We start from the raw sequence: 10,455 nt of genomic DNA, 5'->3' as shown, positions 1-10,455 counted from the left end.
ATTTTTTTTTTGATAATAATATAATATTATATATATACATATATTAAACATCTTTCATTTAACGATTTTATAGTGTATGAGAGAGTTTGGGACTAAATTTCAACATGGAATTGCGTAGTCCATACTTTAAATTCTACCATATCGACTGTAGTAAAATAATTAAAATTAAAATTCTAAAACAATTAAATTTCCTAATGTAAGTTTGAAAAATTAGAATGACGATTGAACGTACCACTTTTCATTTTGTTACAATGTAAAGGGGATAATTATTCCTTAATATTATATTTTAAACGAGAAGTAATGAAATAAAGAATTTATCAGTTGACTAGATTATTTATCCTTGATTTTGTTTTCAAAATAACTGTATAATTAGAAGATTACGTGTCGTGTAGCGAAGTTTTTACGGATAAAAAGTGTTCTCCAGTGTATCTCTTGACATTGTGTTAATGTCACGCTTAGGATGAACGTGCAAATATGTTGCGTGAAATTTACACATTTTCTGTATCCCGCAGAATCTGTAACCTCATGATTAAAATGACTGTGCAAGTATAAAACACTGACAGAACTCAACACTTACATATGCCCTGTGGGTATAAACGTAGTGTCTTTCATGCACTTTTTCCTCCAGCTTGTTATCTTTGAGGTGACAGCTGGTTTAGTACATACTTGCAAGCTGTTTGATTTATAATACATTCAATCCCATGCACCATTTATTAACAGGTTGTAAATTATATACCTGATAATTTCAGGAAAGTCTAAGATTTACAAAATTCATAACATATTCGAATTTACAACATCGCCGACAGTTATTATAAAATGGATAAGTAACGGTACGGTGTAGAAGTGAATTCTTCCTGACTTTTGTGTACAATCGAAGTTTTGTTTAAAAAGAACGAAAATAGATCAATCGTCGAACTAATTTACATTATTGTTGATGACCTTTTGCTATTTTTCTGACACCTTGCGAATACTATCGTGATAAAAACTCCGGCGGCTTTCTTTTTCATATAATATCAGCGATCAGAATTGGACTCTTTGTGGCTTTGAATCAATTATGTAGATTTAGTGGGAAAGAATTCATTTCTACACTTAATAGCTTTTTATGCAAGATTAGTTCACGATGAATGACGTGAAATTGAAAATATTACTGCTAAAAGCTTAAAAGTTATACCCTTATCTCTATAGATACAACAAATCGTTTCTAATTTCGAGATACGAAACACGTTACTACTCCTACACCACACGACAACATTACTTCAGGGGAAAGATCATCCACCGCCCACAACGATTTCAAATCTATCTGCATAGTACGCTATTACTTGATAACATTACAAATCACCGAATCACTTGCAATTTATGAGTAACAGCGTACAATTTAAAGTTGATGTTTTAAAACATTCTAACACGTATTTCATATTTTGCAGCAAGAAATTTAACAGATTTGTCTCCAGCTATCCTTCATCTAAAATCGAAATGATCGAATTTTAATTTGATAGCGTCAGACAGTAAATACACGTAATTAGTATTTTGCAGCAAGAAATTTAATAGATTTAGTTCCAGCTGTCCTTCATTTAAAATCGAAATGATCGAATTTTAATTCGATAGTGTCAGACAGTAAATACACGTAATTAGTATTTTGCAGCAAGAAATTTAATAGATTTGGTTCCAGCTGTCCTTCATCTAAAATCGAAATGATCGAATTTTAATTCGATAGTGTCAGACAGTAAATACACACAATTAATATTTTGCAGCAAGAAATTTAATATATTTGTCTCCAGCTATCATTCATCTAAAATGAAAATGATCAAATTTTAATTCGATAGTATTATAATTATTTGCATCTCTGTATCGAAGCCTTACACAATTCAGCCTTAATCCCTTGACTTATGATTTCATTTGTTGACTATACATCTAAGCGTCAACTATTTACTATTTCAGTACTGTATTGGGTAAGAAAAGCAAATGTATTGTAGTCCAATTACATTTAGTAATCCTCAGTCTTCTAAATTAAAACAAAAGTTAGAATTAAAATTAATTTTTGTTACTAATATAACTATTTTTGTCGCATCTTTTTCCTTTCGGGTTTGAATTTGAGATATGCACCTCCTCCCATCGTTAATCGTAACAGCCAGCACACGTTAACAGACTATCGATACTCGGACTGGGAAACGACTATGAAAGATTGTCGAATTTGTAGAAGGGCGAGGCCCTTTTGTTGGCTCCTTTCGTGGGAGCCTGTACGCCCACTTTGTGGCCGATTACTCTCCTCCCACCTATTTGCTTACCTATGTGCAGGCAATATGCGACTCGCGTATTTCGCGACGTAAGCTACAGTTAAGCCTCAATAGATATGCACACAAGACTTGTGTAACGATGTGAATTTGCGATCTCACCAAGCACAGATTGAATCGTTCATTCTGGGGACGCGAAATTGCTGGAACGCGGCAATCCCCCGTTTCAAGAACCACGTTTCAGAACAACTGATTATGAGTTATTGTCGTAGGGTATACAATACCGATTACTTTCCTTTTTTCTTTTCCTTCCATTCGAAGGGAGTCGTGCGAACGCTGAATGACGAGTCGAGCGGAAATGGACTTGGATTAAGTGCTGGCGGATTAAGTCCTGGAATGTTTCACGAACATTGCTATTCTTTGGCATACACTCCTTTGACATTTTTCAACGAAGGAGATACTGAATTGCACGAGGATAAATCAATACTTTTTCAGTCGATGTTAGTAGAGATTGAAGTAATTTTGCGATTTGTTAGAGAAATTAACCCTTAGCGTATTAAGGTCGGATGATCAACGTTCTTAACCTTAGTACGGTTAGGTTAGGTTTTCGGATCTTTTTCGACCTATCACCTTCTTATTTTTTAAATCACTTTTGCTGTTATCAAATTTGTTCCCTGATCATTATATTAAAATTTTATTGTCTAGGTTCTTTACGTGCTGGTTACAAAAATTGTCACACATAAGGTCTTTGGGTCTTCCTTGACAAAGAAGGGAATGATACAAAATAGGAATGAAGTCGTTAAAGATGTTGAATGTAACTTTCGCCAGTACCATTCTTGTCTCGCATCATAGTAACCGCAAGTTCGTTACCATTTCCTTTGTACTTCGTATGTTTGTTATTACTTTTCAACAAAGCTTCAAACCACCTATGTTTATACAACATTTTTTCCTTACTTACACCCATAGAATATACTGACAAAGTTTTATCCGAAAAAAAAAAAACTGAGACACCCTGTATGCACTCTTTACAACAAAAGGGTTAAATGAGTGTAATACCAATACATATAGTATTTGTACCTCGTACATCAATATGTTCATCAGGATAAAGTTGCGTTATTGTACCGTAATTCACTACGATCTATTCTTGCACAAAGATTCTTCCTGTTTTTCATCACACGTCACGAATTACACAGATGCAAACCTCCCTGAACACTTCCATTCACGCGGTAGATTCTAGAAGCAGCATCGTACCTGCTGTTTAAATCAATACATTAAAGCAACACGACCATTTGTATTAACAACATTATTACATGATACGTTTATCATTATCCGCATCATAACACGTACGAAAGTTATTTGTGGCGGTGTGAGACGCGATATTGACGCGGCGGTGTGCAGAGTCACTTTAAGGATCAGCGATTTAGTCTTGTTGTTCGATGTATTTCCATAAGCGCCATCGTAATCGGATACGGCGTCTTTCGCGAATCTCCATCTGACCGTAAATCAACTTCTTCTTTTCGTTTTTTTCGCGATAAATCGTTTTTACAATGGCTTGCACTTGTAATAGCCGCTTCCTGTTACCGATCAAGATTAGCTCGTGAAGTAACTTGTAGATTCATGTGGATACGCAAACAGGAAGTTAGCTGGTTTTTTGCTAAACGCACACCCATTAAGTGTGAAATTATAGAAATAAAATTGCCGTCGTTAATTCAACTGCCTGTTATGCGCGCAGGCCGACTTGCGTTATATGATGTTGCGACCATAAGTAATGCCCGTTTTCTTGCAAATATGTAAAACAGATAATCGTATTTGCAACAAAATCATTTTGCGTCCCACGGTATCCGCTTATAATTATTCGAATAATCACACGGCTCGGGGAAAGTAACGATTATGCGTTCCATATGAAATGCGCTTATTAATGTTTACCGTTTCACCTCGCAGAATTTATAGTCTGCGTATGCCTATAATAATACGCTTACCGATGGTAATTTCAGCGAATAAATAGTAAAAGAACAGAGATATTTGTCTTATCGTTCGATCGTTTCTCTTAGAAGTTCTATCGAGGTTGGTCGAAAGAGGTACGCTTCTAATTTTCCCTCACGATAACTTCTAGCGACAACGATTACATTCGATGACAATTCCATTATCGACATTTTTAAGATTCATAGGTGGTTCATTGTGTGTGATTCAAATTTTTCTCTCTTCGAGGAAAAATTTTCTTTTGTCAAGTGTGCAAAATCACGGAATTATCAGACATATTAAGATTATTATGGTACGAGTTTGAGGAAAATCTGGTTCGACGTTTCAAACAAAGTACACACGATCTTTTATTAATTCTAAGTGTCTAAAAATCTTGACACAATGGTGCGATGTGTCCAGTGACGTAAGCTTTCAACTAAAACTCTAAATATTGACTCGGGCTATTCTTCACGGATTGTAAGATGCTAGTGAGAATCCTAATATTTCCGGACGTTTAACATAAACCTCTTTCATTGCTTGAAAAGCCACTGTACTCTCTCTGCAAACCTGTTAAATTCCGAAAACAATTGCATAACCGCAGTCAGTTTATTTCCTCGGTAGTTTTCATCGACCGACACAACGTAACATTCCTGAGAAATCGAATCAAGAGCATCATTTACCGTATAATTATCTCAGTAATAAGAAACGAATTAGGGACACTAATTGACGAACTTTCTGGAAGAGAGATCTATAGTTCTATGAGTGTCCTCGTTTGGTAAATTCTTTGGAAATCTTGCCTCCAAATTTCGTTTCAATATTCCATCGATACAGGTCAGAGAAGCACTTTTCGTCGAAGCGTGTACAGTTGATCTGTAGGTTAAATAAAAATTTCCAATGCAATTTATTCACACTTCGTCCTATGGGCCCGTTTTTCAGAAAACTCCCGAATTAAAGCTGAAAATTCGTGAGATACACGAATTCGCCAGGCAGAATGTTGCTTTTCCGCCGGTGCGTTGGTCAAGACAAAAGAGAATTCATCGACACGGTTCTAAATATTCCTCCACAGCGTTAATCTCTGGTCAAGGTCAGCGATGGGACGAAGTCGGTACAACTGAAGGCTCTTACGAAATAACCTTCGCTCCACCGTATCCAGGGACACGATCTCACGATCCCTCATTCAGAAATACATCAGCGACAGAGGAGAGTCTGACGTCGTGGGGGAAAGATATTTCCGCGAGAATGAATTTACGTCGCAGCACACCCATAAATCGCCTCGTTTTCTTTTCCATGGTTAATGCGCGCGGCGCCCGGCGATTTATGGGATACCAAACGCCGTTAGGTCTAATCTTCTCGTTAGAGAGGAGGCTGAAAAACACCGAAGGTGCCGGTGTTTCTTTGTACAAATTGCTACCGGGTGAACTAGAAGCCTGGGACCACCGTAATTCCTCGTCGTTTCGAAAATTGGGCCTCGTGTAACGCAGCCAGATAAATGAAATTCTTCGTATGTTTGCCCACTAACCGTTCCTGAAAGGTACAAATGTGCCGCTCGCGCGTTTTACCGTCCCTCCAAACACCAAACATTCATCTTGTTGTTGCTATAGTTGTTCGATTCGAGTCCTGCATGAATTTCACTGACTTTATCCCGCCTGGTTCTCCAAAGCTGTTGCGCGGTTCACGTATACGTACGTGAAAGTGAGTCTAGAGATCTTATCTGCAGGTTGATTTATCGGATTCTTGGAGATCACGGTATTGTTCGATTGTGCTGACATATTCATAGACGCGTATTTGCTGACTAACGATTATTTTGCAGTTATACTTGTGGAACAGGAAGAATTCCCGTGGTATTGGGAAATCCTGTGCTATATACATATTTTTAAGCTTTTTTGAAGCAGGAGAGAAAATTCGGTATGAATGAGTTTAATCTTTGCTCGTAGGAAATGGCTAATGGCCAACATTATTTAACACGTTCGCTATAATCGTTCTGTTGAAATGTCTCCCGCTATACCTTGCGTTATTTTTCCTCACATTCTCGATATCTATATATTTTTGTCAGGTTCACGTAACGCAACGAATGCCTGGACTTATGCACACGTATTTTGTATGAAATTCGTAAACTGTGCATTTTGTATGATGTGTTACATGCAGATAACAGCGATCTATCATGAGAATTGGCGCGTCACACGGTACGTGGGTGGATTGGAAAGGTGCTTGTAATTTTTATTGTATAATGTGTAATCATTTGTATACTGCTGTATGAAGTTTCGTGACTCTGTCGTTTTTTCTCTCTCTTTTACAGCTGGTGAAGCAGAGGTACTTGCGGTGATAGAGTAGAAATGGGAAAAAGTGGAAAACGAGCAGTGATACAATATACCTGGTGATAAAGGGCTTCATTGCAAAAGATCATACAAGGTTTTTGCAGTGAGGTTATTTATCATCAGGTCATTTCTCACTTTTGTCCATCTTTTCTTCGTCATTCTAAACACCTCTATTTCACCAGCTGTAAAAGAGCCATGAAACTTCGTACATCGGTACACAAATGATCACGCATTATATAGTAAAAATTACAAGCAGCTAGTCTTTCATACTTAGACGCGAAATTTTCAGTATACCTTCGTATGTCACGCTGATAGCGAACATAATAACTAGTATAAAAATGCGTTTACCGAACATCTGAAAACATCTCGAATCATCAGTGATCGAAACAAGCAATTTGCCAAGTTCAACTTAGATACATGCACCTGAAACCACGCAGTTTTATCCTTAACTTACATTCACTGGCAGGCAACATAGTCTCATCATCTGGTTACCATTGGATAAAGCTACAGAAAATTCAATTCCTAAGTTTCATCGTTGTTACTCGAATTCATCGTTATTATCCTCATAAAAAAGTCCTTCTCGCATAAGAAGCTGATGGAAACGAACAAAAAATAACACCTACGAGTCACGGATAATCGATAACCCTTTACTCTAAACCCTCGAACTTATTCCCTGAACTAAATGTCTCGAAATTGGATCCGCCTGTGCAAAGAGAGAACAACAAAGCAATAATAACCAGGAGCCAGGTACACACGTCTGTGTTTACAGGTCTTTGCACGGACTAATCCTGGCTGGTTCGTTCAAAGCAACCACGCGGCAAAGAACACCATGATTTACAAACTTTTTTACAACAAAGTTGCCTACCCTGACCGCCCCGGCGTAACAAGCGACGGCGATTGTCGACGGGGGATAAAAGGCGAAGCAACATTGATCGTTCAGATCTTACATCAATTAATCCGCTATGGGGGAGCTCTAAATCAGCTATACACACAGTAATACGATTATCACTGTCATTAGTCAAATTTTTCCCGCCTGGTAACTGGTTTCCCGCATTTCCCCAGGATCGAATATAATGTCCGTCTTCTCTGCGGCGGCGGTTCGACGATGATTATGTCGACGTTGCCACTAGCAGGACGTGGCCGCAGTGTTAATTTAACGGAGCATCACGTTCGGTCTATCAATATTCCGGGCAAGTTCGTTCGTACCCTCGTAGATGCGTGATGCCGCGTTAACTAACGTCTGTTGGCACGTCGTCGCGTGTCTACCCGATCCGGACGAGTGTTAGGCTGACATGTTAGCGGTCCAGAGTAATGACAGGCGCGATGAACATTATGCTAAGTGCGAGGCATCCGACTTCTTTTTCTTACCCGGAATTCTTCTTTTTTTCTTTTTCGATACACTGTTCGCAGCCTTGGTGTGATTATAGCCCCCCACCCCCGTATTCATCAGCACCTGTAAACGCGTTCAGTCGTTCCACCTCGCACACCCTCCTCCGTTTGACCTAAGTTCGACTGCCGGTTCCTCAGTCGGTTGTTATAGTTTTCAATAAAGAGGAAGCACGCGACGTGCTACACACTCCCGCAGCAACAATTTTCTCTGGGATCCTTTCGCCCGGTTCCAGTTAAACAGATAGCCGCCAGAGACGATCGTATCTGGACTTGCATCGACTTTGCCAGAAGTTCGACGATTTTTAAGGACACGGTGTGCCAGGACTGTCCCCGAGGCGATGTATGAATATGTCGAACGTAGTTTGCTCGACGATGCTGAACGATATCTCGTTGATTCGCGATGAAATCTTAATACATCAGGCGGTGTTTTGGTTGCAGCTCGCTCTTTTTAATCTTCCTGCGTATAGACCGACGTAAATTCTTCTTATTGATGCTTCGATAATGAACATACCGACTGTGCATTTGTTACGAAGTTTTTATTTCAAATCTGTCACGAGCAAATTATGCAACACTGAATATGCAACATTTCGTAAAGCATTCATTTTTGATAATACCTTTCTACTACTGGTGTTACACAACGAGCATAAATCAGTATGAGCTACGGCACGTCAAAATGCACGAGAATGCAAGGTTGTGAAAAAATAATGAGATACAGAGCTTTAGCTTCTGGTCTTGGAAGAATGCAAAGTTTTCATTTCGACTAGACGAAAATTCCTGACACTTTTACGATTATCTGTTAAATGGTCGAACGAGATCGTGTACGTCTGATTTTCACAGGTAAAGCTCGACGCATGTTACGCTTATTTCGTTTTCTTCTTTTTCTAACAGCCGTACAACCGCGTGACCAGCAATTATCCGTAGCCGAATGTTTACGGGGTCCCCTGAGAATGAAAGGTAGGCGATCGATCGCAAACCACGCGGACGGCAAACACCTGCCTACTATCGATACGCTAATGCGTGCGGCTTGCTTCGGTGCATAATGCAACGGTTTACGGATTACAGATCTTGCGACGGAGAGCACGGTGGCGCCGAGATTGCGGCAGGAAATTGAAATCAGATAACAGACTTGCATCGAAGCGGTACCTTCTTCTTGTTGCATATTTGCATATGGATATTTGGATATGAAAATTTCATTGACGAATCCTCCACGTGTACGCTCGGGATTCTCTACCTTTTGCTCGCTGTGTGCAGCAGTTAATGGCGATAATGATTATCTAATGTATTAACATTACGGTGACATGTTTCTCGATGAGTGCGATGCTTTAGTTTTCGTGTCGGTGATATGATGTGTTTACGCATAAGAACTTTTATCCTATAATTGGTTTTACGAGGTGCTTTTATGTCTTTTAATCAACTTAACAAATTTGTTCTATGAATTTATTATACCAGTTTGATATGGTTCTGTAAGATTGTGGTAATAGTAGAAAAATTGCATAATGTGTACACTGCCGTTTGAAAGTATTAGGACACTTGTTAGAACGAAATATTATATTAGTTCATTTTTCCAAACTTTTTTTCTAATTCGCCCTCTACTTTATCAACACCTTCAAATGTGTAAAATGATTATAATAACTTTATTCTAAATCAAAATTTTTAAAAATTGTGGAGAAACATTTTCTGTGGTTTAAGAAGCACTATCATTCTTTTTCTTTTAAATTGCATTGGTTGTAAATATTCATGTAAATATTCTGTTATACAGACCAATCTCTCAGGTAATTGCATGTATAAAGAGTGTAAGGTAACGCCATCAAAAACTCAATACTTTACGAGATATAGAACTTTTTTTTGGAAAATTATAACATATATTCATAGATTTTTTTATACATTTGTTGAAATTTCTTTAAACAATTAACCTTAATTCTTCGTACCTACATTGCCGTTCATAAGTATTAGGACATCCATTATGTTCGTACAGAAAGTATTATATGATTTAAATTACATTTCTTCGACCGAGATAATATCATATATCAATAAAACATACAGGATGTTTACATTATCAGTTTCCCACGTTTTTCGCTTAAGTGGTGAAGACAAAGTTTCATTATTTTTTATACACAATACGATGGCGTCATTTTCATTTAAGTATAGTAATCATTATGTACACTCTCCGTGAAATAAGTAAATGTGATATCAGAGAAATATTTTGTTTGTCCTACAATGTTTATAATAAAATATATACACTGCCGTTTATAAATATTACGACACCCATTATATTCGTATGTGTTCGTTATACTACGACATTCCTAACTGAACAATTTTTTTTTAATCTTAATTTCGTAACGATTGTTTAGATTTAGTTCACATTCAACAGGTGTCTTAATACTTACGAACAGGAGTGTACACGTGTAACTGGTTATAAATTGCAATGAAATAATTTTTGTTTTATTGCACTATTCGATTATATAGATAGATTAGATAAACATTTTTACATTTCTTAATTTTAACTGCTTGTCTGTCGAATGATTTTCTCGATAACCTTACTTTTATAATACGTTCACGAA

At 37.6% G+C, this 10,455-nt stretch overlaps 1 protein-coding gene across 1 annotated transcript in view; it reads right to left on the bottom strand.

Annotated features, from left to right (window-relative positions):
• The window catches only part of LOC108574510 (calcium uptake protein 2, mitochondrial), a 30,459-nt gene that overhangs the window by 13,110 nt on the left and 6,894 nt on the right, over window positions 1-10,455 (bottom strand). The gene's annotated exons all lie outside the window — the stretch shown is intronic.

Source organism: Habropoda laboriosa, unplaced genomic scaffold, assembly GCF_001263275.1.
Source record: "Habropoda laboriosa isolate 0110345459 unplaced genomic scaffold, ASM126327v1 scaffold193, whole genome shotgun sequence".
Lineage (NCBI taxonomy): Eukaryota > Metazoa > Arthropoda > Insecta > Hymenoptera > Apidae > Habropoda > Habropoda laboriosa.
The sequence above is the reverse complement of the archived record's forward strand: the minus strand, read 5'-3'. Positions and strand labels throughout refer to the sequence as shown.